The following is a 20,055-nucleotide window of genomic DNA, read 5'->3' on the forward strand; positions in this document are numbered from 1 at the left end:
CACTCAAGAGGAGTAGGTCACACAACAGGATGAATGCAAAGACAGGGGCCACGGGAAGGACGCTGCCCCCGCAGGGGTCTAGCATGAGGTCCGCACTGTCGATATGAAAGGGTGTCTGCTTCTCCCAAACAGAAAACCTAGACAGTGCCCTCCAAAGGCAATTCTTCTACTGTATAAAGCTTTATCAGCCATCAAAGCTCAGTCTCATCAGGTGTCCCGCCCATGGACCCCTGGCCCCCAGGACCCCTGTTGGAGGAGCTATGGCCTGGGGAGGTAGGGGGCATGCATGCCTGAAGCGTGGAGTTTGGAACACATTTGCTAGAAAAAAAATATAGACAGTCAATGTTTTCCCAGGCCAACTACATGAAGCCTATTTGAAACCTTAAAACTTCAATAGGAACATGAAGTTTAAAAAAGTACAATGCTACTATGTCAACAAGCATCAAATCTGATAATATAATTAATCGTTATTCTGTGGAAAAATACATTTTTAGTTCTAAACAGTTGACTTACAGGTAGACATCAGGAATATAATTATTTATTATCTGGCCTCGTATATGCACACAAAAGGTATTAATAGCTGTATGCCTTTTTGGATAATTTCAAGGATAGAAAGTGAAAGTGAAGTCGCTCAGTCATGTCCAACTCTTTGCAACCCCACGGACTGTAGCCTACCAGGCTTCTCCGTCCATGGGATTCTCCAGGCAAGAATACTGGAGTGGATTACCATTTCCTTCTCCAGGGCATCTTCCCGACCCAGGGATCGAACCTGGGTCTCCCGCATTGGAGGCAGACGCTTTAACCTCTGAGCCACCAGGGAAGCCTGATCAAATTCTAAAACCCATAAAATAATTAGGATAACTGCCCATTTCACCCAAAATAGTATAGTCAACAATATCAGCAACAAATTTTTCTGTATATGAAAAAGAATAATAAGGCCATTCTATACAGCAGATTTCAGTTTGTTGCTTTAATAACAGTAACCACATGAAATTACTAGTCTAGTAGCACGAGCTGAGCTCTGCAATGAACCTCTCATTTATAAGTAGGGAGTTAGGGAGTTACAATTATTACTATGGTCACTGCTAATTTACAGATCAATATCCCATAACACATTTGCCAATAATAGCCATGTACACTGGGGATTCAATAATTAATAGAATGGAAATGATGAGTTTTAGCATTTCCAATGAAACCAATCACAACTATCATTCTGGTTCGCCCAGTTTTTAGGATTTTTTATGCTCTTTCTATAACTATCACTTTGTGGTTATTTAGCTGCTAAGTCATATCCGATGCTTTCGCAATCCACCTGCTATGCAGGACATGTACATTCAATTTCTGGGTTGGGAAGATTCCCTGGAGGAGGAAATGGCAACCCACTCCCACTCCAGTATTCTTGCCTGGGAAATCCCACGGACAGAGGAGCGTGGCGGGCTACAGTCCATGGGGTCACAAAGAGTCGGACACGACTGAAGCAACGCACAGACTGTAGCCCACCAGGCTCCTCTGTCCACGGGATTTCCCAGGCAAGAATACTGGAGTGGGTTGCCAGTTCCTTCTCCAGCGGATCTTCTAGACCAGGGATGAACCCATGCCTCCTGCACTGGCAGGGGGTCCTTCACCACTGGGCCCCCAGGGAAGCCACCATCACCCGAGTATGAGGCTATTTTCTAGCCTACAGTGTACTGAATGTCTCTTTTTCTTTCCCTCTCTCCATCTCTCTTTGCCTCTCTGTCTCCTTCTTTCCTATTGCTCCCAGGCTGAGGTTTCTGATAACTATGCACTAAAAAAATTCCCATAAATATAAGTCACAATCCCCTTTTGCCTCATTCGCATTGAAGGGCAGTAGGAAAGTGATTACATTTTCTTCTGCCTGTAGCTTTAAAGCAGCCACTTGACCTCTAGCAACCTTGAACCAAAATTTACTTTAGAGGTTTGTCATTTTGATAGCCGAACATGATGTTGCATTTCCCTTGAGGAATTTATTCTAAATCAGTCTCTCAGGTTTATTTGGGTTTTCACCTACTATCTTGGCCTCAAGAGTATGTTTTCCCTTTTTTTTCTCATTGGATCTAGTAATACATCATATTCCATTCTATGGCACTCAAAAAATGAAATATTTTATGTTTATATTTTGCCCAGCTCAGGTAGATAAACAAATGAGAAATTTGTGTGTATTCTATTTTTTTGTGAACAAGGAAAAGTTTGCCCTGTGTGTGTGTGTGTGCATGTGTGTATATCTATACATTTATTATGGTCATTCTAAGTACTTCCCTTTGCTGAGATGCTTAATCCTACTTCATTTGGTTAAACTGCTATGTTATTATTTAGGTTGTGATGGAATTATTTTTCCCAGCAAATGTTCACTGAGTGCCTATGTGAGTCAGGCACCATCCTAAGTACTAGGAGCTGGGTACGCAAATGAGATGTTCTCTGTTCTTGCTGAATTTTCACTCTAATGAAGAAGATGATAACTTGATGTCACACAAGTATCTTTTCATATCCCTTCGCTTTGGTTAAGAATACAGTCACCTCTCTAGAAATCAGTTTCCAGACATACAAATCATGGAAGACTTTCCAGGGAGAACACATGATTGGGGAACTTGGAACTGGGTTTTCACATTGTCCAGCTTCTTCCTCTACCAGCCATTGAGGCTGGGAGACCCTTTATCCACTGGACCCTCACCTTCTCCCTAGGCAATTGTATTGTGTCCAGCGGCTATCATGTGTATAAAGGTGACACTCACATTTATTTCTTGGCTCACATTTCTTCTTTGGACTAGCTTTCCTTGGATTAGACCCATATATTATACTGCCTTTGGCTTTTTCTCTTGAGATATCTTTAAGTCACCTCCATACCCAGCACCTGTGTCTGGTCTGCATGACCCTGAAGGACCCTGGTTCTGTCGCACTGCTCCACTTCCTAAACAAGATACCACGTGTCTGCGAGCCATTCAGATCTGAGCTTTAGCACCAGCTCCCATGGCTGCCCTACCTCAGTCCCCCTTCCCATCATTTCCTGTTTACACAGTAGCCTGTGTTTCCCTTTCATCGTACTTGCTACAAGTTATAACCATATATTGGCGTGGATATGAATATTTTAATACAATATACAAATACTATTATAGCTCCGACAGTTATACTGTAGCCATTATCATAGCCCCAGTAGTGCTTAGAATCAATACTCAAAAAAAAAAAATTGTTTTGCAGGGCAGAAATAGAGACACAAACATAGAGAACAGACTTTTGGACACGGGGCAAGAACGGGTGGAATGAGCTGGAAAAGTGGCACTGACATAAACATACTACACGTGCGAAATGGACAGCTAGTGAGAAGCTGCTGTATAGCTCAGGGAGCTCAGCTCGGTGCTCTGTGAGGACCTAGAGGGGTGGGGTGGGGTGGGGTGGGGGGTTAGAGGAGAGGCTAAAGAGGGAGGGGACATATGCACACATGTGGCTGATTCACACCGTCGTACAGCAGAAACTAACACAACACTGGCGTGGCGGTGTACAGTCGTGTCCGACTCTTCGCAACCCCATGGACTGCGGCCCGCCAGGCTCCTCTGTCCACGGGATTTCCCAGGCAAGAATACTGGAGTGGGTTGCCATTCCGTTTACCAGGGGATCTTCCTGACCCAGGAATCGAACCCGGGTCTCCTGCATTGGCAGGCAGATTCTTGCCACCTGGGAAGCCCAACACAACACTCTAAAGCAATTATATTCCGATAATAAAAGAAAGAAAAATGTTAAATGGGCGACTGACTAGCACTGGATTCACTGCTAAGAAGAAATGACCAGTTGCTGGCTTCCTATGCCCTTTGGCAAGGGCAGGAGCTCATTCTGAGTCATGAAGGAGTTACCGAAAGAGTGTATGGGGTCCGGCTGCTCGCCAACAAGCAGGCCAGGTAGGTGGAAAGGAAATTTTGCTTTCTTTCAGATGCTGGCCACTGCAGAGGGGTGGGGGTAGGGGAGTGGAGAGGAGGACTGACATCTGTCCAAAGCCCAACTCCCTCCCCTGGCAACCAGTGGGCCAGAGCTTTTGTAGACAGAAAGAGGGGGCCACATGCAGAAACAGCAGTCAGCTCCGGCAGGCATCTTCTTGTTGCTCACCAGTCTGGTCAGCGTCGTCTTGGTCGTTTCAGGCATAGTTAGTCTTCTGTTCCAGGGCTCATTTATTCCCATTTCTTTGAGGCCAATCCTCAGAATTGTGGCAGCTTTTTTTGTGGGTACAGTCCTTAACTATGCTTAATGAGTACATTATTGTTATTTGGCCTCCTTTGACTGTTTTCCTTTGTTTATGCATTTCTCTGATTAAACTTATTCTTTGAGTAAAGTTTTCCACAGACAAAAGGCGGGCAGAGGGCATGGGGCAGGGGCATGGCAAGGACCAGAGGGTCCTGCCCCGCATCAGTCCGGCATGACCGAGGAGGTTTACAGAGAATCTGGAGACTATGACACCATCCAGGGCACACCGTGAGGGTTATTTTGAAGTTTCCTTAAACTTCTCCTCCAGAGGACTGAGCTGAGTCCATTCTGAAAACTTCTCTGGCCTGGTCCCTTCTGAGAGGCAAGAGTCACAGGAAGGAATGGGGAGCAGGGCTTCTTCTCCAGCTGCCGAAAGAAAGAGCTGTGAGAAACCCCCGCCTGGTCTCCATGCCAGCAGAAGCCGCTAGCAGACTGGGAGCAGTCGCCGCCACAGACAACAGCAGCCGTGGATTTTTCCTTCACCAGCCACTACTTGGAGCAGCTGCCAGTAAGACTCTCCATCACGAGGATGGTCCCCAGACATCTGCTCCAGAAGAGAGCACAAACGAGAGATGCCACTCAGACAGACAGACATCCACAACTGAGCCATCTCTGTGGAGACACCCTGTCTCCAGATGGCAGCAATCTTCATCTCACAAGAAGAGATGATAACAACTGACCTCGGGGAAATACAACTGAATTAGAGGCTTGGAAAGTTTATGTTTGGCTCAGCTCTACATATAGATGTGTGTTTGAGATAACTGAAATCAAGAACCTCCTAGAGTAGTGAAAATAAACACAAAAACATATGGGACAGCAAAGGAAACCATAAATAAAACAAAAAGACAATCCTCGGAATGGGAGAAAATATTTGCAAATGAAACAACTGACAAGGGATTAATCTCCAAAATATATAAGCAACTCATTCAGCTCAGTATTAAAAAGAAAGACAAATAACCCAATCAAAAAACAGGCAGAAGACCTAAATAGACATTTCTTCAAAGAAGACATACTTATGATCCAGAAGCACATGATAAGACGTTCAATATCACTAATTATTAGAGAAATGCAAATCAAAACTACACTGAGGAATCATCTCACACTGGTTAGAATGGCCATCATCAAAAAAAAAAAAAATCTACAAACAATACATGGTTGGGAGGGTGTGGAACAAAGGGAACTCTCCTACACTGTTGGTGGGAATGTAAATTGATACAACACTATGGAAAACAGTACGGAGGTTCCTTGAGAAAGTGAAAATTGAATCACCGCATGGTTCAGAAGTCCTGCTCCTGGAATATACCTAAGGAAAACCATAATTCAAAGACACAGGCACCCCACTGTTCATCAGAGCATTATTTACAATAGCCAGGACATGGAAGCAACCAGCAATGGAGAAATGGGTGAAGAAGATGTGGTGCATTCACAAAGGGAATATTACTCAGCCGTTAAAAGGGCAAAATCATGCTATCTGCAGCAGCACAGATGGATCTGGAGATTGCCATCCTGAGTGAAGTAAATCAGACACAGAGGACAAATATATGACATCACTTGTATGTGGAAACTAAAAAGAAAGGGTACAAATTAACTTATTTACCAAAAAAAATAGAGTCATAGATATAGAACACAAACTTACAGTTACCAGGGGGTACGGAGGGCGTGATAAATCGGGACATTGAGACTGACATATACATGCTACCTTATATAAAACAGATAACTAATAAGGCCCTGCTGTATAGCACAGGCATGGTCTGCACTATATAGTCAATACTCTGTAATGGCCCATATGGGAAAGGAATTTGTGCATATATAATATATATAAAAGCGTGTGTATATGTACTATAGAGCTGCCATGCTCCTCTGTCCATGGGATATCCCAGGGTAGAATACTAGAGTAGGTTGCATTTCCTCCTCCTGGGGATCTTCCTGAACCAGGGATCAAACCCCTGTCTCCTGCACTGGGAGACACATTCCTTACCTCTGTGCCACTTGGGAAGCCCCACTTTCCAAAGCATACTCTGCCCAATGTCCTAGATACCACTGGGAAAGAACCGTGTCCTCTTCACAAAACAAGGGGAGAAGATCCAAAGACCTCTGATATCCTCTCCAGCTCTGTTTTCATCTTTTTGTTTTATTCTTTCCTCAGTAACCTCCTATGACCTCTGACAAGGTCATTCGAAAGTGTCAGCCCAGCATTCAAGAACCTACATAATGCGACCCAAATTCTCCTCTCCAAATGTGTTCACTGGCTATATCTGATACGTCAGTCACCCTTCCCTACACAACCAGGTGATTCCTTCCCAATGCTTTGCGTCTTCCTCAGTGCACTTCCTGGTTCTGTCTTAATTTAAGTCAAGAGCAAGTGCCTCCAGCTCCACAACGCCGCCCCCATTCACCTCAGTCCTTATAGAGAGCTAAGGTCCTGCAACAATTCATGTGTACACTCACATGACCCTTGGATCATCTAAGCGTCCTTGAATATCTCTAAATGCATTTTCAGGCTCTTTAAACACAGAGAATAGTTTTTGGATCTTTGTGTCTCCCACAGGATTTAGTTACAGGGACTTTTCCAGTGGTCCAGTAACTAACACTGCATACTCCCAATGCAGGGGCCTGGATTCAACCCCTGGTCAGTGAACCAGATCCCCTACGCTCCAACTAAGAGTTCACACACAGCAGCTAAAGATCCCACATGCTGCAGTTAAGACCTAGTGCAGTCAAATAGATAAATAAATAAATGTTTTTAAAAAGAATGTAATTATAAGTATCATAAAATCAAAAAGGCTTCATTAAGTGAATATAATCCCAAAGAATTAAAATGAATGATAAGTTTAGTCAATGGTGTAGGTTAAAGGGTGTTAAAGGAGAGCCTTTAACACCCCAATAGGTACATCCTTGTCCCTTGATGTGCCTTCTCCTACCAGAGGCTGCTTCTATATCCTACATTCATCACATTGAAATACTCTAAACATCTCTATCACACTTTCCCCGTTCTATAGCCACTTATAAAGTCTTTTATAAGTGGCCCAGGGTTCAAGGCCAAAGTCAGCCTTTTCTCCTGTAAGAATTCCCCTTGCCTTCCTGGTTGGAATGAATTTTCCTCTCCTCACTCTTGTTTTCTCACTTTCTGTGTCCATCTTTTATGACCTTGAATTATAGTTGGTTCTATTGCCTCTCTGAGTCACCCCAGTGAGTTGCAACCTCCTTGAGAATGGGAACTGCTCATTTCATGTGTCTCTTTTATCTCTCTCAGAATATCAGCGCAGACTCTGCAATAGTAGGTGATAAAATAATATTTATTAAATTATCTTGGGAAAGATGCCCCAGCAAATTTAGCCAGCCTTTATGCTGAAGGAGATGGATGACTTACTATACTCACTTCTACAGAGCGGATTTAAAAGAAACTGTGTTCTAAATCAGAGCAAAACTGTGTTTTATCTCAAACAGAAAGCAGAAGAGAAAATGTGAAGAGGGCATGATTACGCATGTGGAAAGCCAGCTAAGATTCTGAAGACTTTCAGAAAAGAAAAGAATTTAAAAAAAGACACATAGAGGCTGATGTTACAAATGGTTTTCTTAAAATATGGTTCACATTTCATGGATTGTCTAAGTGATAGAGATTCTCACTCTTATTTTTAATGTTAATATTTTGCATTTATTATAACTTGTATTAGAAAAAATACATTAACGATGTTAAGAATAGTTTTGCTTAAGATGAAGATCAATTAAAATTTAACATGTAAAGGAAACAAAATGTAAATCATAGTTCAAATAATGTGAGGTATAGGAAAAGGTGTGAGACAACTACAAACATGGCCACAGCTTAAGAAAGCAGTACCTTGTTCTAACTGGAATCAGAGTTCCTGTTTCCTCAGTCCTACCATTTAACCTTGGGCTACTTCCTAAGGGTCTCTGAATACTAATTATAAATCGCTCTCAAGGGTTTTCAACACCTTGGGGTATTTGCTTTTTAAAAGAAGACATTTCATCACTAGTTGTTGCTTAGTCGCAAAGTGGTGTCCAACTCTTGGCAGCCCCATGTACTGTAGCCTGCCAGGCTCCTCTATCCATGGGATTTCCCAGGCAAGAATACTGGAGTGGGTTGCCATTTCCTTCTCCAGGTCGTCCTGACTCAGGGGTCGAAACTGCATCTCCTGTATAACAGGCAGATTCTTTCCTGCTGAAGCACCAGGGAAGCCCACACCACCAGTTACTCATGCAATTTCTACCAACATCCCTGAGTTTCCTCTACCCCTATCTTTCCATTTTCCTGCAGCTCTGGTTCCCTGAAGTCCCTGCCTCTTGCGGAGCCCTGCAGCTCCAGTGAGTAAGCTTCTGTGTCCCTGCTGATGGGCTTCTCTTCTTCCCGAGAGGGGCATGCTTCTTCGTTTGCAGCAAACTCCCCTCTGTCTGCAGGGCCATCAGAACTGTCGGCATGCTTTCCACCTCAGTGTCTGGTGGTCCACGTCCTGGCGAGTGTTCCTTCCCAGGGACACTGCACTAAGCTCTGTGCAGCCCACTCATCAAGGACAGTGGATCTCTCTCTCTCCAGGGGCTGAAGTTCCTAACACAATACTGTCCTTGGCATCCCTGATTGAAAGCTGTGTCATGGGTTGCCTTGTTATCCCCACTTTTCATCAACGTCTAATCAAGGTATTAGTCTTCACAGCTGAATCTTAGGTAAATGATTACGTAAGATTGCTTCTCTGACTACTTGATGATCCCTGACCTTGCTGCTTTATTCAATGAGGGATTGGACCAGCTCACATCTGAAAATCAGATTCAGTTCCAAAGTGCCAAACAGATCAGTCTGATAAAACAGGAAGACAGAATGGAGTGAGAACCAACTCTTTCAATATAAAAACATTAGATCATACATCCTGGTAAGCTTTCAACTTGTTTAAAATATTAAATTTGTTGTTGTTCATCACTGAGTTGTGTCTGACTCTTGGCAATCCCATGGACTGCAGCATGCCAGGCTTCCCTGTCCTTCACTATCTCCCAGAGTTTGCTCAGACTCATGTCCATTGAGTCGGTGATGTCATTCAACCATCTCATCTTCTGTCATCCCCTGCTCCTCCTGCCCTCAATCTTTTCCAGGGACTTTTCCAATGAGTCTGCTCTTCACATCAGGTGGCAGCATCAGTCCTTCCAATAAATATTCAGGGTTTATTTCCTTTAGGATCACACAGGTGCTTATTTTCCAATCTTCTTACTTTTTTGCCTTCTACATGCATCCTTCTAAAGCAAACAGAAAATGACGATGCAAATTCAACAAAACAGCAGAAGTCGGGACCATCATTTTAAGACGGGACCATATTCTTTGTTGCTGTTCATCATCTAGAAACAGGAAAATGATCTTTGTAGACAAAACATGAAGGTGCTGGAGGAGGAAATGGCAACCCACTCCAGTATTCTTGCCTGGAAAATCCCATGGACAGAGGAGCCAGGCGGGCTCCAGTCCATAGGGTCACAAAGAGTCGGACACGACAGAGCAACTGAGAACACACTCACCCACGCCACAAGCAGAGAAAGCCTGCACAGCAACGAAGACCTAGCACAGCCAAAAGGTAAATACAATAAAATCTAGGAAAATGCTTAGGAAAAGGCTTTGGTCCCAACCCCAACCCTCAGATCCTGCATCAGAAGCTCCCCAGTGGGGCCTTGAGATCTGCCACTTTCTCCAGCACCAGATGATTCTAGAGGCCATTAAGCTTTTAGAACCACTTCCTAGAAGGAAACACACTTTGGGAAATGGAAATGCTACGACTGAATACATACCTGTATTTAAGCCTGTATTTAAACATGGATATGGATGCTATAAGAAACAAAATATACATTTAATTGTTGAAAAAAAAAAACATGATGGTACATTGACTGTTGTTTATCCTCCTCTATCTGCCTGGCTTGACGACAGCTTCAAACCAGGAGCAGGTGGTTCAGAGGGACAGTAACTGTGCAGCCTCATCAGCCTTGAGCTCTTTTACTCTTTATGGTGAAGTACATTCCCATGTTTTCCTGTCATGTCTATTTTTGAGAAACCACTTGCATAGCTTTTACAAGAAGATGTCAGTGTGCCTCTGGTGCAGGTGAAGGGGAATCTAATTTCATTACAGTTAAGTGCCTGCCTCCCATCACCCTCCAGTATAGCGTAACATGGTATATTGTGGGGCTGTAATAAATAGGAAGGAGGTGGGTTGCGACGCCTTTTAGGAGAAGCCAAATTACTTTGGGCCACACATCTGCCTCTTCGGTTCATCCTATTTGCTACCGTTTCACAACCTAATTACAGGATTTTCTGGAAATTACTGTCTGGCGGTAACAGGATGACCTGCTTTATGGAGCAGAGACAGGCAGCCCCAGTGGCTTCAGCCTTCACCACTGCCTCCATGTAATTGCATCGCCCTTCCCTGTGAATCCTCCATAGGCGGGAAGTAAATGAAATATTATAATTACCTTTTATTCTCTTTCCCCTGAAGCCAGAATTCGGGCAGTGTGCGTCCAGAGGAGAGAAGTAGGGGGTGAGGCCTTTAAGAATAATCCTGGTGGTCTGTTCAAGGCAAAGTAAGTGGCCCCACCCCCAGCCTTTTGGCTGCACACAAACCACATCAATAGCCGCACGTTTTGTTCACTTAGCAAAGTGTAAGACCCCGTCTGTTTAAATCACCATCACAGTGAGACACGTTGGCGCAATCCTGAAGAAAATGTCTATTATAGCAATATATATGTGCAAGGCACAAGAATTTGAAAGGATTTATCTGAAGGAAAGAGACAGTTGAATAGAGCTGAAAGAGCGAATGGGCACTTTCAGGCTATCCAAAAACCATACGAAAGCTCATTTCTGCTCCTTATGAGACAATTTTATTGGAGACATTTCAGTGAGATGCCTAAGTGGGACCTGAACATTGGAAAGGATGAGTGAGTTTAGAGCTGTAGTTCTCTAAGCTTTTAGAAAATGCTTTTCCAATCCAATGAGCTTTAATGGATGAGATAAAAGCAATTCTCTGATTTAAGTTCTACTCATGACCCTAAGTATGAAAATAATCTCTAATTCAACAAGACTTTTATTTTTGTTTTTTGATATGGCCCATTCTTAAAGTCTTTATTGAACTTGTTACATTATCTCTGTTTTATGTTTTGGTTTCTTGGCCATTAGCCTTGTGGGATCATAGCTCCTCAACCAGGGATTGAACCATCACCTCCTGCATTAGAAGGTGAAGTCTTAACCGCTGGACTTGCAGGGAAGTCTCAAATTCTGCAAGTCTTGACTTGAAGGAAGGAAATGGCCCTTCCCTGTGTGTCCTCTGCCTTTGGTGGGGGTGGGCTGGATGTAACTGTAGACTAATCACTGGTGATGTATTCGCCAATTGCTCGGCAGGCAGTTCTTTGAAAATAAAAAAGAATGGAATTCACTGAATTTCTACCTCCCTCCTGAAGACTTCTAAGCTGGGACAATCTCCATGTCCTTGAAAAGTATCTTTAGAGTTGCACTTTATGAAAATTCTATTATCTAGATATAATTTCCTCAAATGCATCTTTGAATGGCTCAGCAAAAAGTGTGATGGAAAAGAGGTGGCATTCCCTTTAGCCAGGTGCCTCTTCTGAAGAAAAAAAAAACTGTAAACTGCTGCTTTCACTAAGTGTGCGCATGCATGCTAAGCTTCTTCAGTCGTGTCCGACTCTTTACGACCCTGCCAGGCTCCTCTGTCCCTGGGATTCTCCAGGCAAGAACACTGGAGTGGGTTGCCACACCCTGCTCCAGGCGATCTTCCAGAGGCATCAAACCCACATCTCTTGCACTGACTCCTGCATTGCAGGCAGATTCTTTACCGCTTAAGCTGCCAAGGAAGACTTCACTAAGAATCAGTCATCTAATATTCATTCAGCAAATATGCATTGTGTGCCGACCTCAGCATCATGCTCAGAGCCAGGGCACAGGAATGAATGAATGAATAAATAAATAAATAAATAAATGAACTGGCAATGCATCCACTCTCCCGGAATTCATATTGGAGTAGGGAGCCATCCAAGAAAGTACATACAATATAGCAAGGAATTTAAGTCTGATGGTGAGATGTAGAGCAAGGAAGGGGTGGACAGGACAGGCAAAGGGCCTGGACAGGTGTTTTCGATATCATTTGAGGAAAACCTGCAGAGAGGGAACTCCTCAGGCTGGGCTGGAGTAGATCTGGGTATCGTAGGGGCAGCAGAGGCCAGGGGGCTGCAACAGAAGGATGGAGGAGAAGAGGGTGGTGGTAGCAGATGGAATCAGAGAGTGGGCTGTGGCCAGGATAGGGTGAGCCTTGTGGACTTTCTGGGACATTCCAGGAGGTTCTCTGGCTGCCATGTGGACAAGAAGCAGCAGGGGTGGGAAAGCACTTGGGAAACCAGTTAGGAGGCTACTGAAATCAACCAAGGGAGAGAGACTGGAGGCACAGACCCAGTCCTCTTTACAAAGCCATTTCATAACCTCCACAGAAGCTACTGAGTCAAGCAAGGGTTGTCATTTTGTGTCAACTATCAGCTGAGTGTGGACGGTGACTGCTGCCATGAAATTAAAAGATTCTGGCTCCTTGCAAGAAAAGCTATGACAAACTCAGACAGCATATTAAAAAAGCAGAGATTTCACTTTGCTGACAAAGGTCCTTATAGTCAAAGCTAAGGTTTCTCCAGTAGTCATGCACAGATGTGAGAGCTGGACCATAAAGAAGGCTGAGCACCAAAGAATTGATGCTTTTGAACTGTGGTGCTAGAGAAGACTACTGAGAGTCCCTTGGACTGCAAGGAGATCCAACCAGTCAATCCTAAAGGAAATCAGTCCTGAATATGCACTGGAAGGACTGATGCTAAAGCTCCATACTTTGGCCACTTGATGCAAAGAGCCACCTTATTGCAAAAAACCCTGATCCTGGGAAAGACTGAGGGAAGAAGGGGAAGGGGGTGACAGAGGATGAGATGCTTAGGTGGCATCACCAACTCAATGGACATGAGTTTGAGTAAATTCCAGGAGATAGTGAAGGACAGGGAAGCCTGGCATGCTGCAGTTCATGGGGTCACAGAGAGTCAGACACGACTTAAGAGACTGGACAACAACAACACTGAGGGGCTTCCCTGGTGGCTCAGCGGTAAATGATCCACCTGCGCATGCTAACGAGACAAAGCTCAGGAAGCTGACCCAAATCTGACCTACCTGCTGCCCCTGCCACTCCAGGGGCCTCCCCTTCATTGCCAGTATCCTCACAAGAATGACCCCCTCCCCAGATGAACAACCAGACAACCTGATGAGCAACCTGACTGTGACCAGTGCTAGATGAGGCAAGGAAAATCATTCACAAAGGCAAATGAAAGAGCTACGTAGAGACACAAAATGACACTCACGAAGGAGATCAAAAATGAACAAACCTATCTCAGTGAAATCAAAGAAGTATTATCTTTTGAGGGGGAAAAAGCTACAAACCCCAAGTGTTAAGAAAGGGTAATATTGAAACATTCATTCAGCTCAGTTCAGTTCAGTTCAGTCGCTCAGTCGTGTCTGACTCCTTGCCACCCCATAAATCACAGCATGCCAGGCCTCCCTGTCCATCACCAACTCCCGGAATTTACCCAAACTCATGTCATCGAGTCGGTGATGCCATCCAACCATCTCATCCTCTGTCGTCCCCTTCTCCTCCTGCCCCCAATCCCTCCCAGCATCAGGGTCTTTTCCACTGAGTCAACTCTTCGCATGAGGTGGCCAAAGTATTGGAGTTTCAGCTTCAGCATCAGTCCTTCCAGTGAACACCCAGGACTGATCTCCTTTAGGATGGATTGGTTGGATCTCCTTGCAGTCCAAGGGACTCTCAAGAGTCTTCTCCAACACCACAGTTCAAAAGCATCAATTCTTTGGCGCTCAGCCATCTTCACAGTCCAACTCTCACATCCACACATGACCACTGGAAAAACCATAGCCTTGACTAGACGGACCTTTGTTGGCAAAGTAATGTCTCTGCTTTTTAATATGCTGTCTCGGTTGGTCATAACTTTCCTTCCAAGGAGTAAGCGTCTTTTAATTTCATGGCTGCAGTCACCATCCGCAGTGATTTTCCCATATGCAAAGTAGATAGTCAGTGGGAATTTGCTGTATGATGCAGGGAGCTCAAATCAGGTGCTCACCTAGAGGGGTGTGGTGGGGTGAGAGATGGGAGAGAGGTTCAAGAGGGAGGTGACATATGTACACCTATGGCTGATTCATGGTGATGTATGGCAGAAACCAATCCAATATTGTAAAGCAATCATCTACTGATTAAAAATAAATAAGTTAACTTAAAAAAGAAAGGACAATACGTTAATAGAAAGAGGTAAAATATGAGTTGGAAATGGTCAGAAAAAATAACAGTAATAACAATAAAGGAAGAGAAAATGCAATCAAGGATTGTATCAACTAGAATTCCTTTGCTGCAAGCAACAGAAACAGTCTCAACTAACTAAAACAAAAGGAGAATTTGACAGGATATAGGGAATCTTCCCAGGTCAAATCTTCCCAGGAAGGCTAAAGAACACACCCAGGGAACGGGAAAATCCAGAAAGCCTTGCGGAGGAATATGTTCACAGTTTTAGCTGGTGCTAGCCCTGTAATAGGACTTCCCTGATAGCTCAAGTGGAAAGAGTCTGCCTGCCAATGCAGGAGATGTAAGAGACGTGGGTCTGATCCCTGGGTCAGGAATCCCCTGGAGGAAGAAATGGCAACCCACTCCAGTATTCCTGCCTGGAAAATCCCATGGACAGAGGAGCCTGGCGGTTACAGTCCATAGGGTTGCAAAGAGTCAGGCACAACTGAGCGTGTGATGGGTGGATGGACTCCTGTTATAATGAAAGAAAGACAACTACCTATCTCCACTCCAGCTCAAGATTCAGGATCTTGGAGCTGATGTCCTGCCCTAGCTCTTTATCCCAAGGCAGTGCATGAAGAGCTTCAGATAAGGGGCTGGCAGGGAAGTGAGAATATATGCCATCTCCCCAAACTCTACTCCAAACAGAGGAGAGGAAGTTCCCCAGGGAAATAATGGTCTTGCTAATTAAGAGACATGAATGCTGCAATGCCAAAAACTGGTAACCATCCACTGCAGAGGCCCCAGAGGCCTAATGGATCAGGCACTGGCCTCCTAAGCCAGGGGCTGGGGGTTCAGTTCCCACTTGGGGTAAGAGTACCTTTGGGTTTCCCAGGTGGCACTACTGGTAAAGAATCCACTGAGATATGGGTTCGATCTCTGGGTCAGGAAGATCCCCTGGAGGAGGGCATGGCAACTACTGCAGTACGGAAGAATCCTATGGACAGAGGAGCCTGGTGGGCTACTACCATCCATGGGGTCACAAAGAGTTGGTCACGACTGAGTGACTGAGAAGAGCAGCAGATCCACTACAGGGACATGAGCACAGGTTTGAGAAGAAAATAAAAAGGCAAAGAATAAAAACATCATTTAAAAATAATAATAATAATTAAATGAAGAGCTTAAAAAGAAAATCATAGGTATACATGACAAAGGAGATCAAATACACTCAAGTGTTTGCTTTTGAGATCCATCAGCGACTTAAAATGATAATATAAGAATGAGTGAAATAGTCTTCAAAATATTCAAAATATTCTTCAAAATGTTTTTCAAAATAGTATATTTTACAAATACTAGTATATTTGTGAATTCCTCCAAAATTTACTACTACCTCATTCTTCCCGTTTTCTTTATTCTTATTTTTTAATTTATTAATTTTTAATTGGAGGATGATTGCTTTACAATATTGAGTTGGTTTCTGCCATACATCAACAAGAATCAACCATAGTTATACATATGTCCCCTCCCTCTTGAACCTCTCACCTACCTCTCACCCCATCCCACCTTTCTAGGTTATCACAGAGTACCAGTTTGAGCTCCCTGAATCATACAGTAAGTTCCAACTGGCTATCTATTTTACATATGATAATTTGTTTCCATGCCACTCTCTCCATTGGTCCTCCCCTCTCCTTCCCCCCACCCTCAGCCCCAGCTTGTGTTGACAAGTCTGTTCTCTATGTCTGCATCTCCACTGCTGCCTTGTGAATAGGCTCCTCAGTACCATCTTTCTAGATTCCATATATATGTGTTAATATACTTGTTTTTCTCTTTCTGACTTACTTCACTTTGTGTAATAGGCTCAAGGTTCATTCACCTCATTAGAATCTACACAAATGCATTCCTTTTATAGCTGAGTAATATTCCATTGTATGTAGGTACTGCTAGATTGCTTTCATATCCTAGCTATTGTAAATAGGGATGCAATGAATATTGGGGTACATGTATCTGTTTCAATTATGGTTTCCCCAGGGTATATGCCCAGTAGTGGGATTCCCGGCTTATATGGTACTTTTATTCCTAGTTTTTTAAGGAACCTCCGTACTCTTCTCCAGAGTGGCTGTATCAATTTGCATTCCCATCAACAGTGCAAGAAGATTCCCTTTTCTCCATATTCTAAAACTCTTAGAGGAAACACAGGCAGAACACTCTATGACAAAGTGCAAGAGCCTCTATGACCCACCTCTTAGAGTAATGGAAATAAAAACAAAAATAAACAAATGGGACCTAATGAAATTTAAAAGCTTTTGCACAGCAAAGGAAACTATAAACAAAGTAAAAAGACAGAGAATGGGAGAAAGCCCTCAGAATGGGAGAAAATAATAGCAAATGAAACAACTGACAAAGGATTAATCTCCAAAATATACAAGCAGCTCATATCAGAAAAACAAACAACCCAGTCAAAAAGTGGGCAGAACAGCTGATCTTTCAGCAGAAACTCTGCAAGCCAGAAGGGAATGGCAAGATATATTTAAAGTAGTGAAAGGGAAAAATCTACAACCAAGATTGTTTACTGTACCCAGCAAGGATCTCGTTCAAAATTGATGGAGAAATAAAAAGCTTTTCAGACAAGCAAAAGAGAATTCAGTACCACCAAAGCAGCTTTACAACAAATGTTAAAGGGACTACATAGTCAAGAAATACAACAGAATAAAAAAGATCTACAAAATCAACCCCAAACAATTAGAAAATGGCAATAGGAACATATATATCAATAATCACTTTAAATGTAAATGAATTAAATACTCCAACCAAAAGACACAGACTGGCTGAATGAATACAAAAACAAGACCCATATATATGCTGTCTACAAGAAAGTCACTTCAGACATCAAGACACTTATATACTGAGAGGATGGAAAAATATATTCCATGCAAATGGGAAGCAAAAGAAAGCTGGAGTAGCAATCCTAATATCAGGCAAAATAGACCTTAAAATAAAGATTACAAGAGATAAGGAAGGATACTACATAAAGATCAAGGGATCAATCCAAGAGGAAGACATAACAACTGTAAATATCTATGCACCCGACATAGGAGCACCTCAATACATAAGACAAGCACTAACAGATGTAAAAGGAGAAACTGACAGCAACACAATAATAGAAGGAGACTTTAACGCCCCACTCACACCCATGGACAGATCATCAAAAGAGAAAATTAATAAGGAAACACAAGTCTTAAATGATACATTAGATGAGATGTATCTCATTGATATCTTCAGGATATTCCATACAAATGCAGAAGAATACACCTTCTTCTCAAGTGCACATGGAACATTCTCCAGGCTAGACCACATCTTGAGTCACAAATCAAACCTCAGTAAATTTAAGAAAATTGAAATTGTATCAAGCATCTTCTCTGAGCACAATGCTATGAGACTAGATATAATTACAAGAAAAAAAACTGTAAGAAACACAAACACATGGAGATTAAACAACATGTTTCTAAATAACAGGTTACTGAAGAAATCAAAAGGAAAATAAAAAATTTTCTAGAAACAAATGACAACAAAAACACAACTCAAAACCTATGGGATGCAGCAAAAGCAGTTCTAAGAGGGAAGCTTATAGCAATACAATCCTACCTCAAGAAACAAGATAAACATCGAATCCACAACCTAAATTTACACCTAAAGCAACTGGAAAAGGAAAGAGAAAAAAAAAATAGTGTAAGGAAAGAAATCATAAAGATCCAAGCGGAAATAAATGAAAAGAAACGAAAGTAACAATAGCAAAGATTAATAAAACTAAAAGCCGTTTCTTTGAGAAGATAAACAAAATTGACAAACCCTTAGCCAGACTCACCAAGAAAAAAAGAGAGAAGAATCAAATCAACAAAATTAGAAATGAAAAAGGAGAGGTTACAACTGACAATGCAGAAATACAAAGGATTATAAGAGACTACTATGAACAACTGTATGGCAATAAAATGGATAACCTGGAAGAAATGGACAGATTCTTAGAAAAGTTCAATCTTCCAAGACTGAACCAGGAAGAAATAGAAATTATGAACAACCCAATTACAAGCACTGAAATTGAAGCTGTGATCAAAAACCTCCCAAAAAACAAAAGCCCAGGACCAGATGACTTCACAAGAGAATTCTATTAAACATTTAGAGAAAAGCTAATGCCTATCTTTTTAAAACTCTTTCCAAAAATTCCATAGGAAGGAACACTTCCAAACTTATTCCATGAGGCCACCATCACCCTGATACCAAAACCAGATAAAGACAACACAAAAAAAGAAAACTATAGGCCTATGTCACTGATGAACGTATATGCAAAAATCCTCAATAAAATTTTAGCAAACAGAATTCAGCAACACATCAAAAAGCTCATACACCATGATAAAGTTGGGTTTATTCCAGGGATGCAAGGATTCTTCACTATACAGAAATCAATCAATGTGATACACCATATTAACAAACTGAAGATAAAAACCATATGATCATCTCAACAGATGCAGAAAAAGCCTTTGACAAAATTCAGCACCTATTTATGATTAAAACTCTTCAAAAAATGGGCATAGAAAGAACCTGCCTCAACATAGTAAAGGCCATATATGATAAGCCTATGACAAACACTATTCTCAATGATGAAAAACTGAAAGCATTCCCCCCTAAGATCAGAAACAAGACAAGAGTGTCCTCTTTTGCCACTATTATCCAACATAGTTCTGGAAGTCCTAGCCACAGCAATCAAAGAAAAAGAAATAAAAGGAATCCAGATCAGAAAAGAAGAAGTAAAGCCCCCACTGTTTGCAGATGACATGATATTGTACATAGGAAACCCTAAAGATAGTATCAAAAAACTACTAGAGCTAATCAGTGAATTCAGCGAAGTTGCAGGGTACAAAATCAATACACAGAAATCACTTGCATTTCTATATACTAACAATGAAAAATCAGAAAGAGAAATTAAGGAATTAATCCCATTCACCATTGCAAGAAAAAGAATTAAATAAACTTACCTAAGGAGACAAAAGAACTGTACACAGAAAATTATAAGGCACTAATGAAAAGAAATCAAAGATGACATAAACAAATGGAGAGATATTGCATGTTCCTGGGTAGGAAGAATCAATATTGTGAAAATGACTATACTACTAAATGCAATCTACAGATTCAGTGCAATCCCTATCAAATTATCAAGGGCATTTTTCACAGAACAAAAAATTTCACAATTCATATGGAAACACAAAAGACCCGGATTAGCCAAAGCAGTCTTGAGAAAGAAGAATGGAGCTGGAGGAATCAAGCTTCCTGACTTCACGTTATACCACAATGCTACAGTCATCAAGACAGTATGGTACCAGCACAAAAACAGAAATATAGACCAATGGAACAAGATAGAAAGCCACAGGCATCTATGGGTACCTTATTTTTGACAAAGGAGGCAAGAATATACAATGGGACAAAGACAGCCTCTTCAATAAATGGTGCT

General features: G+C 42.3%; 1 protein-coding gene and 1 non-coding gene across 2 annotated transcripts in view; one reads left to right on the top strand and one right to left on the bottom strand.

Moving 5' to 3' along the window:
• GALNTL6 (polypeptide N-acetylgalactosaminyltransferase-like 6) overlaps positions 1–20,055 on the top strand; it is a 1,585,403-nt gene that overhangs the window by 1,402,108 nt on the left and 163,240 nt on the right. The window lies entirely within an intron of this gene.
• TRNAW-CCA lies at positions 749–820 on the bottom strand. Its single transcript has one exon. It is a non-coding gene; the product is annotated as a tRNA-Trp (tRNA).

This window comes from Capra hircus, chromosome 8, assembly GCF_001704415.2.
Source record: "Capra hircus breed San Clemente chromosome 8, ASM170441v1, whole genome shotgun sequence".
NCBI lineage: Eukaryota > Metazoa > Chordata > Mammalia > Artiodactyla > Bovidae > Capra > Capra hircus.